Below are 15,114 nucleotides of genomic sequence, written 5' to 3'. Positions count from 1 at the left end.
CATGGGTGTATTCAATAACCACAACAAGCTGACGATATTTTTTCTGCTTTTTCCCATCACAGACTGTGTCATCAGGGAAAAGACAAAAAATAAGTACACGCGCAGCAGCTGTACAGGCGAACCCAAATGGGCATGGCAGTGGCATCTGCAGGCAGACACAGCTACTTGGGCATGCAGGCACTGCAACTGCACATTCAAATGCGGGCAGATTTTTGCCTGAAAATCTTAGCTGTTTTCTTCCCTAATTAACCTCCAGGGTTTGCAGAAATAGGAATGGATTTCTAGGGAACGTGGATGCTTCTCCAAACAAGCTGCTCCAGCTGTGTTTTTACTCAGAGCACACCGTTTGGTGGAGAAGTGGGCAAACCCTCTGCAGGACTCTGTGCTCTGCAGGGCTCCGCTGGAGTGACTCTGCTCCCCTTGTTGGCCCAGATACACAGAGCTAAATCACAGGCGACTGTAACATATTAATAAAGAATTGATTAACAAAGGCAGTAATCACAGCTTGGAGAAGATGCAGCAATGGGGTTGAAGGCAGGAAGGCATTTGCTCTCCCGGCTTGAGTGGGATCTTCTGCCAGATCTAAGTGTAGGGTCACAGAAGGATATAAAATCCTGCGGGATTTCAGGAGGGAGGAGGAGAGGGGAAGCTGGTAAGCAGGTAGTTCTCCTTCCATGCACAATGTCTCAGCCTCTCTTGACTCAATGGATAGAAATATTTTGGATTTCTGTGAACTGTGGAGAAAAGTCAAGGCTTAAATGCAAGTCTGTATAGGCTTTATACTCTTGTGTGGCAGAATTAGAGCCACCAATTTGGGGTCACTTTAATGAGTTGCTGTCTTGTCTTATTGCTAAATGCAGGCAAAGAAAGCCAGTCTCTTACTGTGCTACCTGAAGCAAAATAAATACCTGTGCACAGGAACCACTGCAGCGTCCGTGTTGCTTTTTGCTCTGTGCCCCCGAGCAGACGGATCAACCACTTTCTCTATGATGGGATTTGATGAGGGATGTTTCTAACCTGCTGCGGGGGAACTGCAGCTCTGGGAGGCTTAGGAGGACTGGCCAAGTACAGCTCTCCATGTCGGGAGAGCAGCCAGGCAGCCTGGGACCACAGAGCTTCCTGAGGGACTGCAAGAGGGACTGCATTATGGTCCCTGCAAGCAGAAAACTCACCTGCCTGCCCAGACACAGTCTCTCTGCAGGGTGTCAGTGGGCATGTGGTTAAAAGAGGTCCAGTGACTGCATTAGATCTGGATTTTCAAAAACCTTTTTTACAAGGTTCCTCTGCTCTATTAAGGAATCCACATCACCATAGGACAGGAGAAAAGGTCCTTTTATGGGCTGAAAGCTGGCTAAAGGGGAAACTAAAGGCTAATCATCACTTTTCAGGAAAGTGCAGAGTCAGTACCTGGGTCCTCCAGGTGTCCCTGCTCAGGTTGGTTTTATTCATCATCTTCATCAGTGACCTGGAGAAGCAGGAAAATCTCCAGGTTTGCAGGTGCTTAATGACCTCTTTTTGGTAATCAAATGTCATGCTGATGTCAGTGAACTGCAGCAAGAGCTCACAAAACTGGTGAGTGGAGAGAAAAAAAAGCGGCAGGTGAGCTTGAGTGTGGATAATGTAAGTAATGCAGCTAGGGAAAAAATAACCTAAGCTGGTGCAAGCAACTGAAATGATCAGAGTAACTGCCTAATGAAGAGAGACTAAAAGGTTGGGGCACTTGTGCTTAGAGGAAAGAAGGCTAAAGGAGGACGGGAGCAATGTTTGCAGACTCATGATGGTGCTGGGTAAGGTCAATGCAGAACTGTTATTCCCCAAATCCTGTGGTACTAGCAGTCAGGGAAACTGCATAACTGGCAGGATACAACGTTAAAGCAGATAAGGTCTTTGCCCAGGAGGTAGCAGCTCCTGGGTTTACTGCTGGGGGCCAAGAGCGTCGGCATGGGCAAAAGGGGAGTGGATATATCCAGGGACAGAAGGTCCAGAAAACAGACACTAATATGTGAAAAAGAGAAGGCAGGAAGTTTGGGGATGCTGGGAAGGGATTGCACAAGGCCCCTGATTTCATGTCCTTTTCCTAAATAACTTCTACTGCCACGGTGTTTTTACGTCTTCTTTTAAATTACCAAGGGAGAGTGTGAGCTCAAAATCTGCCATCGGGAACCCACACTTGGGTCAACACACACCAAGTCTCACGAGGGAAATATCACCCTCTGTGATCACCCTACGAGGGAGGATGGAGCCAGGAGGCTTGGCCACATGGACAGTTTGTCTCACCTCCAGGATATTTGTTAGGAACTGCTGTTTTTATGATACAGTTTCTCTCTTTTGAGGAAATATTAAATCCTTGGTCCCCAGACACAGTAGCCTCCAGACAGTTCAGCCTAAGAAGCCACAGCAGGTTTGTGTGACTGCCCCGTTCGCCATACACAGATCTCTTGTTTATCATGATGGGACTTGGTGAGTTCTTAGACATTTTTAGAGACAGAAAGGAACCAGATGTCTTCACTGTGTGAGCAAAGCATTCTCCAAATAAGGGATTTGGCATTATAGGGCTTTTGCTTAATGCAACTATTGGCTAATGTGTTTCTCCCTGAATTTATAAGGTGACTCAGAAGTCACCTTAGGTTAAACCCTTTAACCCTTAGGTTAAAAAACAATTCATCCCTTCTTCCTTATTTTGATAAATAAATGCCTCCTAATAGATCTTGCTGGATAAAATCAAATGCATAGTGCTGACTAAAATAAATCCACCCTTATTTAATAAGGCAGGAAAAAGTCTGACTACAAGAAAAGAATTAAGAAAAATAAAAGGACTCTAGGTAATAAATGCGAGAGTACAGCAGACACTGTGGTTATGATCTGTCTCACCACAGAATTCTTGGTTTAGGAGCTTCCCTCTACTTGCCTTGACACTGCTAGTCCCTAGACTGGCTCTGGCAGCTTTCACTGAAAGCACTGTCTAGAATTCAGTTTGCAATGGGATTTTACTGAGAAAAGCTGCATGCCTCTCCTTACGTAGTAGACAAGTTTCTGTCTTCACATACAGGATAAGTCTTTAATGAAAAGATCTTTGCTAGGAGACATTTTAGTTCTCAGATAGCAAGATTGACAACACAGTCACCTCCATAAAAAACTCATAGTATTTGGGTTCACAAAGGCAACTGCTGTGAAAGTATTTGGACCTGTCACATTTTCTGTGACAAAAATTCTGAAATCTAGACCCCATGGTGGGGTTGTGGAGGAGACTATAAAAAGCCCAGTTTTGTTAATTCCATGATTCACAGAACAGGTTGTTCAGTCCAAAGGTGCTAGTGTAGGCAAGTCTCTTCTAGAAACACATAGGAAACTGTGACACTTATTCTTATCAGCAAATCCTCTAGTGGAGCCTGACAAGACACATTGGTCATTAAATCATGTTGTTTGTCACTAATTCAGTTTCGAGCCCTGTAATTGCTGAAATTTGCTTCACGCACATCCTTGTTTGCTCTGCAGTCAATACCAGGCCAGCAGCCCCCTAGTTACCCAGATGCCGTGTTCCTAGTCTCTCTGATGCAGGCTTGTAATTTCACGCACAGTGTTTGCAATTAGAAAAGGTAAGTGAAAAAATAACATCAATCATAGAAGAGCAAGATCCCATTGCGGCTCCCCGAGGGTTTGCAGTGGGCTCTGTTTCACAGGCTGTGACTCCTTTGCTGATGAAAGACACTGGCACAGGGAAAACAGCTTCCGGATGGGTGCAGGTGTTTCGCAGTGAAAGCCAGACCTGTCAGGAGCCTTGCACTTGGGGAAAAGTAGGATCAACTGTGCTTTACATTTTCCAGATGCTTCAGCCAATGTTATTATATGTAGCACTCAGAGAGGATTTGGAAAATTATTAGATTGTGTTTAAAAAAGCCTGGAGAACATATTCAAAGCAAGGAGAAAAGAGTCAGCAAGCCCAAGCATAAAAGGTTTCTCTTTCATTTGTGCATCAGCTGTCTATTAATGTAGCTGTGTGGAGGAAGAGGCCAGCAGTTCCCAAGCACACAGAAATGCCTTTTTTCCTTTTTGCTACACGTAAGTGAAAGATGAGGTTAGGGCCAAACAGTGCTGTGAAAATTTAGCCTGAGAGGAGCTGAAATCTATATTCCCATTTCCTGTGTCTGCTTTTCCATCTGCAAATTCTCCTTAAAAAAAAAAGAGTTCTTCTTCCTGTCTCCCTTCCAAGCAGCGCTCATCATTGCTGGTGTAACTCGCTCTGGCCAGTGGGTTTATTTGCACCATAGCTAGATTTTATTGAGCTGAACCTTCATCTATTTTTAAGCAGACTCAGCAACAAATGCACTAACGCATTTAAAAGCAAACACACCATTTGTCTTCCCTCTTCTGGCCCAAGATGTTCACCTTGCCTCTCTCACCTTTAGATGCCATTAGTCAAATTCACTAATTGCTGTTTGCCTTTTCTCCCGGGACGTTGGACTTTGATTTCCCCATAACACTTACTGCTCCATGGACTGTTGATCTTCACCCCGGCACAGTTTTGCCTCTGACCTTTTTGCACCCCATGGCTCTGCACTGCCTCTCCTCCAGTGCCTTCTGAAAGGCCTCTGGGGCAGGAATGGGCTTTTTGTTGCATGTGGGTCACCACATGTGGCATGTGGGTCACCACAGGCCAGCAGCAGGGACCTGATATGCTCACACACTCCCTTGGGACCTTTTCTTGATATTTCTCTGACTTTAGCAAGCTCAGGAGTCCCAAGGTTGCTGCTACATTATGAGGAGATCAGCCCCTGGTGACAGAGAGCCAGGTGCTCATGTGCATGTGTCTCTCTATGCATGGCTGCCACCACCATCACAATCAGCAGTGACACTTGATGATTGACTTACTTTGACTTGAGAGTCAAAGGTCTGAAGAAACCTCGAGGACTATGAGCCCTTGGGCCATTCTATCTCTTTTGTCTTCACTTGCTTCTCCGTAAAAGAACAGAGGCATTTTGCAGGAATGCAGAGGAGAAATTAATATTGCTTCTACCCGCACCTCTCCTGGTCTGGGGGTTTGGAAATGACCCTTTTTGGGAGCACTAACTCACTTTCCTAAACCAAGGACTGCTCTTCTCATTGTGGAGCAACATTGCTTCTCAGTGCCTCCGCTGCCTGTCATTGACTTTGTTGATCTCTCACTCAGGCCTGTGAGGAATGTCAGTCCCTCTCACTACACAGCAAAATCTCCCTAATTTGCTTGGAGGGTCTGGTTAGAAGGACTGTCATTTAAAGGAATATTCAGGTTCACCACTTGGTCGCATAGACTGGTTGCAGGTAAATTCTTGGTGCCCTTGAATCTCCGCCTGGAGAAAAAGAAGTAATGGGGGAAGCAGAGCAACAGCTTGGAGCTGCTCTTTCTCACCAAAAGCTGCAGATTAGCCACATGTCCCAGATGGTGGGACCTTCATTAGGAAAAGTCATTTGGGGTACCCAAAGAAAGACACAGACTGGCCCTCGATGTCTCAGAGCTTATTTGGAAGAACCTTTCCGCACCCCCAGATGAGAGCCTTGTGGGCAGGACTGACATGATCCTTGAGCATGGCCTGCTATGGGGTGGGGTCCCTCATACTGTTGTCTGGACAGGACAAAAGCTGGTGCTGATGCTCTCTGGATGCTCTCCACAGCCCTGGTTTGGAGATGAGGTGCTCCTGCCTTGTGACAGCCTCCACAGGCAGCCCCTCATGCTTTTTGTTCAGTCTCCTTCCCATACATATGGGAGATGATGCCTCTCCAGATGGAAGCAGGTTCTCCTGAGGTGCACAGCACATTTCAATGAGCAGTATAGCTCAGTGCAACTCCATCTTCTATACCTCTATGTAATGTCATACACGTGCCCTGGGACAGGCATAGGGACCATCCCCATCACGGGCACCCCACGCCAGCAGAAACAACGGAGCCCTTGACCCCACTTTTTTCCCCGCCATCCTTCAGGGAGTCTGGCCATGGTATGAACCACCCATGGTATGTACCAACACGTGCAAGAGCTGCTGTGTGGGGAGCAGAGCCTCCCTGGGTCCCCAGGACATGGCACCACTGTGCTCCCCTGGCCCGGCCCGGCCAGCCCTGCGCCCAGGAGGTGCCTCTGCTGCCACCACTTCCTCCGGGTTTCACTCTTGCCTTCGAGCAGCTGCTGAGCAGTTCTGCAGCTGCTAAACCGTGATGCAGCATAAGCCCATGTTAAATGGTGATCCTGCTAAACAGAAATGATCTCTGTCAGAAGAGCTTTCTTCAGGCCAGAGATAGATGCTACTTGGGCTAAATTGTTTTTCTATGTATTAGCTATTTCATGGCATTAGCATAATACACGCTCCCATTTACAGAGGAAGCGTTTATCTATGTGGTTTTACAAAAAAAAAGTGGGTTTGATTAATTAAAAAGGGAGGATGGATGAGACTGCTGCGAGGATTTGAATGTAAATGCACCAGCAGATGCTGCCTGATCCTCCCAACTGAATACAACACTTTTAATAAACTCGGAACAGATGGCTGGCTGCAGTGGCAAAGATGATATGTATCAAAAGTGCGCTGTGTTCCCCCGCTCACTAACTTTGTCCTCAAGTCCTGAAGCTCAGAGAGGTGGCTCCTCCATAGCAGCAACCTGGCACAGCTCCCTTGGCCTCAGGGGTCCTTATTCACCGTGGTTGAGGGGCTGTCCCAGAGGTGAGCAGGGTTCCAGTTTCTGTGTAAATACTCCGGAGTTGGGGAGCGCTTGATAGAAGGCAGAGCCCTGCAGTCAGACTAACGAAGCAGCACAAGGAACAGCAAGAGATAAAGTTCAGCTAGCTGAAATTTAGGTGTTCCTCTCTTTCTTCTCCCCTACAGGAGCTTACGCCTGCTGATTTCAAGCGGGACGAGCTCTTCTTTCAAGAGGAGCTGGCTTGAGCCAAGACTGCAAGATTGAGGTGACCTCTCTCTGAGTCATTGGTTGTGCCAAAATTGCCACTAAAACTGTTCATTTATTTGTCTTATCTCCTTACTAAAAGACTGGACAAGGAATCCATTTATCACAGGAACATTATAGGAAATGAATTCAAGTCCCCCTTTTATCAATTTAATCAATGCTTTAATCAGTGTTTTCTTGGAGTTTACTTTCCTAGATAAAAGAGCCTTCTCCAAAGAGCTCATATACCATTTACTCTGCTTTTGCTTTTTTTTTCTTTTTTTTTTTGCATTTCTGATTTTGCATTTACTCTGATTTTTTGATTTGTTTCTTTGATTTTAAGGAGCAAACTGAGGTGTGGAGTCTCTAAATGTGTCTCAGTGATCATGTGGGAAGGAAACAACAAGGCTGAACATACATTTCAAGTCTACTACTAGATTTTGCCACATAAAATGTTTCCCAAATTTAAGTACATCCATGATAGCATCTGATTCCCTGCCAGCTTAGCTAGTGCTGGTCTGATCCAAATGCTGCACTGAGTTGCCAGACTCCTCCATACTGCTTTGTCGCCTGATATCGTTGCTGCCTAGGGTCACTGCTGACAGTTACTGCAAGAACTGTTGGCTATCACATTAACGATGTAAAAGGTGGTGCACCCTAAAAAGGAAAAAAAAACTATACTATTCACTAGAAAATAGAGGGCAATTTTCTGAAGATGGGGACATGAGTTACGTAGGCCTTTCCCATCACTGCACTGAAATACTAAGCAGAAAATCAAGATCTTTACTGCTGGTGCTGCTATTATTATTAGCCAAAGCAGATTAGAAAGGAGTGTGGCTGTTCAGCAGGAGAGATGGCAGACTGGCAGCATAGACCTGGGGAGCCTAATGGAGAGGGGGATTAATCTGGAGCTCAGAAATCCTTACTCATGTCATTGCAGATCTCCTATTTCAGCTTGGATGAGCCACCCTGTGTCTGTGAACTTGTTCCTCTGTAAATTAGAGCAGACACCTGTAGCAGGCAGGTGTGTAAAGCTGGATGTGCCAAACTGAGCATAAAACTAGAAGAGATTGGTTTGGAGTAGTAGCGATGCTGTGGGCACACAGTGTTCAAGCTAAATGCAAGACATAGTTAAACCCCATTAATTAGAACTAGAGAATTGGGTCAGTGCCTTTAAAGCATAGAAGTTTATGCTTTGACAGCGTAGGAGATAGATCTATATAGAGAGAAATAGATATAGATCTCTATACTAGATCTATATATTCTCTATAGACAATTATAGACAATGTAAATGAAGATGTCAACTAGGATATGTTGGAGAAGGGAAAAGGAGAGATGAAGAGCATTACTGGAGTGAAAGGAATACGAAGAGGTTGGCATCCTGCTGCCCTGGACCTCTGAGCCTGTGGACAGTCCTTGGTAAGGATGTTCCCTGGCCTCCTCAGAGGCCCCCGGCAGCCCCCGGCAGCCCTGCCTGCTGCCTTCTTCAATAGACGTGTCAGAGGCCAGAACATCTCACCCTCTCATTTCATGGCAGAAATAAAATATTATTGTATGTTGGAGGTATAAAAATAAAGATAATTGCAGTGTGGTTGGTATTGACAGATTTAAAAACGCTTCATAAAACTTAGTCTCTGTTGGTAAAATGGAGACTGCTCCTGGATGAATGTCTGACTAGGGAAGTTCTTTATTTTAAGTGTTCATTTATCACTGTAGCAGAAACTGGAGACTGCAAGTATTCAGTGGCTGCAAAATGAACATCTCCATGAGTACAAACATCATCATCATTCACCTGTAATGATTCAAAGAAAAATTTCCAAACTAATCCATACAAGAAAAAGCGCAGTGTCATTCTGGGGTGCTGATAAGAATAGAAAGACAGTGCAAGGTCATCCCAGCAATAAGGAGGAGCCCTGTGTTTTCTTGATGAAGCATCTAATATTTTTCTAAAGGTGTAAAACCAAACTGTGTTACTGCTGCCAGAGATAAAAGCCTGATCCTGGGTCATTTCAAAGTCCTTGTGAGCCCTATTGAAATCAGGAATGCATGGTGGATTAGTTAAACATAAATGAGATCAAATGAGACCCCAAGCTTCCAGTTGTCATCTGACAATTTTGTCAATAATAGTAAACATAGTAGTAACAAAAGTGGCAGCAAACAGGCTTGGTTCTGATGGTAATGGGATACTTTTAATGGGAGATACGAAAATGAAAGTATTTCCCATCAAAACCAGGCAAGTTCTTCCTGGTGGATGGAAGTGACCTGGTGAGTGGTGGCATAGGGAGGTTGTCCCCCTCATGGCCTGGGGCAAACTGAGCAGCATGTGAATCTGAGCCAAAACTCTCGCTTGCCTTTTTTCACTGTCACAGTTGCCTTGTTTTGTGATGGTTTTATTTTGCCCCTAAGGGTCTGACTTCTCTAATTAGCTTTTTTATTATATACCAGTGATACATAAAGATTTCCTTTTCTCATCTCTGACTAAATAGAGGATAACAGCTTCATTAGACAATTGAGTGCTCTTCCAGTCAAACAACAATACTTTGTCCCCCAGGAGTTTTCTTTAACCACAGAATACAAGTGTCTATTCTAATTAGGCTGTGCTTGAGGCCCATTGCAAGGGCAATCAGGGTTGCTGGTTTTCATGAAACTCTCTTTTGAGCATGGCAGGAAGGAGTTCTACATTTGGGTTCCCATATTGCAACAGGAGTTTCCAATGGGCCCCTCTACATCAATGAAACTACTCCCTGAATATGAAAAAAAAACTCCACATTTATTTGTTTAAATCAAGGATTAAACCCTGGGTGGGAGGGAGTTTGAAGTTTTGAGGCACTCAGGTATCAAATCAATGATTAAAAATTGATCAAAAGCTACAACATAACACAATACAGTACAACAGGACTGCCTGTGGTAGTTATTTGCAGGAACATGTGAACAGGAGTAGGAAGGTCAGGGCTGAACACCTGATTTCTCTTTTGGGCTGTTGTTGAGTGTGCATGTACTTATATGTATATGTATATGTATATGTATATGTATATGTATATGTATATGTATATGTATATGTATATGTATATGTACATGTATTATATGCATGGGTTTATAAAGGCTTAGCAAAAAGAGATGCGATAAGCATGTTGAAAACACAAGTAACCTGCAATCCATAGCTATAAACTTACCAGTGAACAGTGAGAGAGGGTCATCAGCACAGTCATGAATAGCACTGATCAAAATATGAAAGAGCTTCTGCAAATTAATTCAGCAATCTGAAATTGCTTTCAGTTCAAAGGGCTTGAACTATTGTTCAAACTGCATTTGAACATATTTTTTAAAAAAATCTTTAACAAAAAGCTCATTTCATTTTCTGTTTTCATTTGATAAAAATATCAAACTAGATATTGACATTTTGTTGTTGTTCTAAAGTAATAGTTCAAGGAGAGATCTAAGTTGCTCTCTGGGGAGCAAGTGAAAAGGGAGGCCTAGGACAGAGTATGAACTTTCAAGCTCCCGGGTGAACAGAGCAACACACCAAGAGTAGCCCTTCCTGTGCTCTTTGGACCAGGGCAGGGGGCTGATTTTTGCAGCTGAACCTGGAAACTGGCCTGGAAGCTTTGGGAGCTCATGTTATGTTCCATGGGAAAGGAATCTGCTTATCTGCTTCATGAAATACCATTGCAGATGAACTATGACTCTCAGATGTCTGTTCATCTTGGACTTTTAAGAACATGGAACCATCTATTTGTCTTGAAGTGCTTTGTAGGTATTAGCTTTTCCCTGGCTTAGGCCTCTCTCTTTAGAATTGCTTTTATCCTCTGGCAGCCCATTTGTATGACGCTGTCACCCCACAGCAGCTGTGCTGAAGGGAGCACTGGGGAGCACTGGGGAGCCGCTGGGGCACGTGGCCCTCACCGTGTGGTCACTGTGAGGTGACCAGCGGTGCTCATAGCACCAAAGCTGTGAGCTGGAAAGCAGCAGGTGCTTCCTGAAAGCTGAGGGGTTCCCACAGCCTGGCAGAGAGGGCCAGAAGTGCTCCCTGGAGAGGGCAAAGAGCACCAAGGGCTCCCTTGTCCCTCCCCAGCATGAGGCAAAAGGTCTCAGCGCAGCTGCCAGGAGCAGAGGCATGTAAAGCCAGAACACAGGAGAAGAGTTTTCCTTGACACCTGGCAACTCCTTTCAAGGCAGAAGAGTGTCTCCCACTTCTTTTCTCCTCTTAACCCCAGGCAATTCTTTGTTACATCAAAATACAACATTTTTAATCCCCCTGCTCTCTCCATCATCTCTATTGTTATTGCTGGGAATTTTTCCTCATCTCTCAACCCCTTACTACTTATTCTCTTTTATTTTTCTTATAAGAATTTTTTTCAGTCTCTATTAGCCTACCCTTCCTTTTCAGTTTCATTTTGAAGCCTTGGTTTCCCACAAGCACGTGGATTTTACTCCTGTTGCAGGAACAAGCAGATTGGTTTTATGGCTAATGATAGCCATAAAACCTCAGACATTTTCACAGACACCTCCGTGCATTTTCACAGAAAATATATACATATGACATGCTACCATGATTCAGTCTAGGTGCCTCTCTGAAGACTGAGGGAGGTTTATCTCAGTCAAAACCCAGAATACTCAAGCTGATAAAGGGCATCTGCAGAGAACTTGCTACTGCACCACACAGTCCCATTAATGAAGATCAGGTTCTAAGGTCCCCTTTCCAAGAGTATCCCAAAGAAAGAAGGACCATGTTCTTGAGATCCATAGGGGATCTCTCTGATGCTCTTTCCCTTCCACAGGAAAGTATTGAAACCCCAGAGTAAGGATGTAAAATGATGTTTTCCCACAACTGACAAGTTGGGTAGCCCACTCTCAATTGAGGGGCTATCAGGTTTAATAAGCTGTTGCTGACACAGCTGGTGTTTCTTCATCAAGTGACACAGGAGAAGTGACCCTTCTCAGCCACTGATATCCACATTTAGTAATTAAGGGCCTGTTTCTGCTCGGGATTTGCCTAGGCAATCAGGAGACTTTGAAGGGCCTTTCACTCTCCAAGATTTCTAATTGCATCACAGGCTTAGGTCTGCCCAAATTCCCAGCTGAGCAAAGCAAACCTGTTCAGTCTTCTGTGGCTCTGAACTGATTTTCAGAGGCTAGAAAGTGCTGATGTCTGCTCTTTGACATGCAGAATGCAAACTGATTTCCCATCCTTATCTCTGGTGATGAATAGCATTGCCCGAAACATCCTTAATCCTTTTTTTTTTTTTTTTTTGTCTTTCTTCCTCTGAACAGTGGTTATTCCATCTTATAATTTATATCCAAACTGTTACCTTTGCTCCTTGGCTGAGGACACCTGAATTGCCTCCCTGAAATGCTTTCCAAATTCCTCTTTTTGCAGAACACCAGACTGCTAGAAATCTTTGGGCACTCAGTAACAGAGGAGGAGATCCTAATGCAGCTCTAGGACTCAAATTAAAATGCACTGGTCTGGGTAAAAGTTGTTCTATTGACTTGAGTATGTTTGGGATCTGGCTCATAATGAACACTGTCATTTAGAGATGCAAATGACTGTTTTTTTTTTTTTTCTTAAACATCCAGTTTCTCTAATATCTGAATCTTGCTACCTGAATCTTGCAACTGTTGCATCATAAAAAACAACTGCAATTTTCCCCTAAGTAGCGACAGTCACACAATCACTGCAGCTTTAAATACAAAGTGAATGTCAAAACCATTTATCTTCTCTGCCTAGGGGAAGCCCTCACATTTCTGCTCCACTGGGGTTACACATAAGAGAAATTGCCTCTTACATGGAATGAAACATGTAGAAGGATTTCACTGTATCTGTGGTTATCTAGCTGCCTTCATAAAAAAAAGGCTGTTGAGATCATTGTTTCAGTAAAAAAGACTAAAAAAAAAGAGAGAGAAAAGCAGTCAGATTTTCCTTTTTTTAAAAAAAATGTATTTTTTTCTCTCTCCACAGCTTGATTTGTCCTGAAACATTCCCATAAAGAGCAGCTGAATCTGAACTCATCTGAATACAAGTGGGAGAACAGATCTCTTTGCTGTCAGTGATAGAAGGCCAATCTCCACCTTCATGGTGAGGACTGGGAGCCAGAAAGCTCCATCGGGATTCCTGCTCCTTCTCGGGACTCATTTGGTGACGGGGGGAGTCTGTCCAGATCATTTTGTCTGCTGAGCATGCAGGTGCACATTCAGCAGAGGCCCCAAAGCATTCGGAAAGCATCTCTTGCTCCTACTCATCGCTCCATTGTGGACCCTCTGTTAAGCAGAGGAGGACAAATACTGCTCTCCAAGGACAGGCAAGGCACTTCTGCAGCCCCTGCTTTCCCTGGAAGCAAAAGTGTGCACCAGGAATGAAACCTGAGCTCCTACTTGGTGAGGAATAGTCCAGTAAGAGTAATTTAAGATTCTGTGGCTGTTCCTCAAGCTGCAGTGTGCTGATGCTCTCAGGCAATTCAATACCTAAAAGGCTACCTCCTCCTGATCTCTGTTTAGTGCAGAAGGAAATGGTCTGCTTTGCTTGTAAAAAGAACATTCATTAACTAGCATTAACATACAATTTGGTGTTTTGAAATTGCCTTATCAACAGAACATCTGAGGTAAGAGCCATCTGCACCACAAAGGGCTCTGCAAGCGCTGTGCAAGGAACAGCCTGCCCTAGAGCAGGGGGGAGAGAGCGAGAAGGCACCAAGGTGCCAACCTGACAAATGAAGCAGCGATGGGAGCTTTCATTTTCCCTTGCCCCATCCACACAGGGTCAGATTGCCTAATACAGGCTGAGATCACACTCTGCTATTGACTTGATACTGGAGTGTGTCTAAGAGCTCCAAACACCCTTCCCATGCAGGCCCCTTGGCTTGCTCATGGCCACGTCATGGCAGGGGCAACGCAGGCCTGGCAGTCACTGATTTCATCCCCTGACCTGTCCTTCTCACGCACATCTAAAACCAGCACACTCACCATGAGAGATATTTTCTGGATATTGAAGACAATATGGGCCTGGCCTCTGTTATTGCATAATCTAAGTCCATTAGGGAAAGGACACTATTTGGTCTAGGTCTGCAAGACACAGGTTGGACATAAGTGGTAAGAAATCTCTAATCTGGGCTTTGTGGAGCATTCATATCATTGCTTGGGACATAGCCTTAATATTGGAGATCTAAACCATTTATTCCCTGCATCTCATAGTCCCACATGATCTTCTCCTGTGGAAATCAAATCTCTAAAATGGCAGAACAGGTTTGTCCCAAAGAACTCAAGTTATGTGACTGTACTGGATAAATAGTGAATAGTCCTGGATAAATGAGAACCCTTTGATCAGATTTGCTAAAGGCTGTTTCCATAGGAGTGTGCCTAAGAACTAGACAGTTATGACAAGAGAGACAAAATGTGCCAGGGACAAATGCATGGGGAAGAGATGCAAGGCTCCAAAACAAGCCAATGAGAGCAGGGAGCAGCAGATTTATCAAGGTATTTAGATGTGAAAAGCGGGAATTAGGTAGGAATTATAAAATTAAGGTATTATATTGTTTATGGAAGATCAGGAGGGGAAAGTCTAACTTAAAGACAGAACAGCTTTTCCTTTGACTCATGATCATAACGAGTAGAATGTATGTGAACATATAAGCTACGGGAATGAGCAATATTTTAGCAAATTGTTTCTTGGGTCTTGAAGGAAAACATTTAAAGTATTTACACGCTGCACAGATACAAGATGAACTGCATCAGTTCAGGAAAGGAATTCAATCCTTTTCATGGAGATCTCTGCTGTTAGCTAAGCAAGCAATATATTAGATTGCACAAGGGAAGAGATTAAAGAATAACACAAAATATGTTAATGTTTTTACTAAAAGCCAATGCTGATACTCCCTCAGGAGTATCATGTGAAGTACTGGTCACATCACATAGTAATTATTTTAGAAGACAGGGAGCTCAAAGTAGTATTGTCAGGGCATACCAAAATGTACAAAGGAAGCAGATAAGGAACAAAATGATTGGCACTGCTTGGAAAAGAGAGGATTAATGGAAAGCTGCAAATATCTAGAAAAACCTGACTGGTCTAAAGAAAAGTATGCAGGAATTTTGTTCTTCCCAGCTCATTGCAATTGGGTAGGAGGCAATTTTAAAAGAAAGGATGAAATATTTTCACATAGTACTTAAGGGAGTTGTGGTACTTAGGGTCATAAGAATTCCTTAGGCTGAAATAGTAGT

Source organism: Nothoprocta perdicaria, unplaced genomic scaffold, assembly GCF_003342845.1.
Source record: "Nothoprocta perdicaria isolate Ctin4 unplaced genomic scaffold, notPer1 scaffold_108, whole genome shotgun sequence".
Classification (NCBI taxonomy): domain Eukaryota; kingdom Metazoa; phylum Chordata; class Aves; order Tinamiformes; family Tinamidae; genus Nothoprocta; species Nothoprocta perdicaria.
This window is presented reverse-complemented; position numbering follows the sequence as displayed.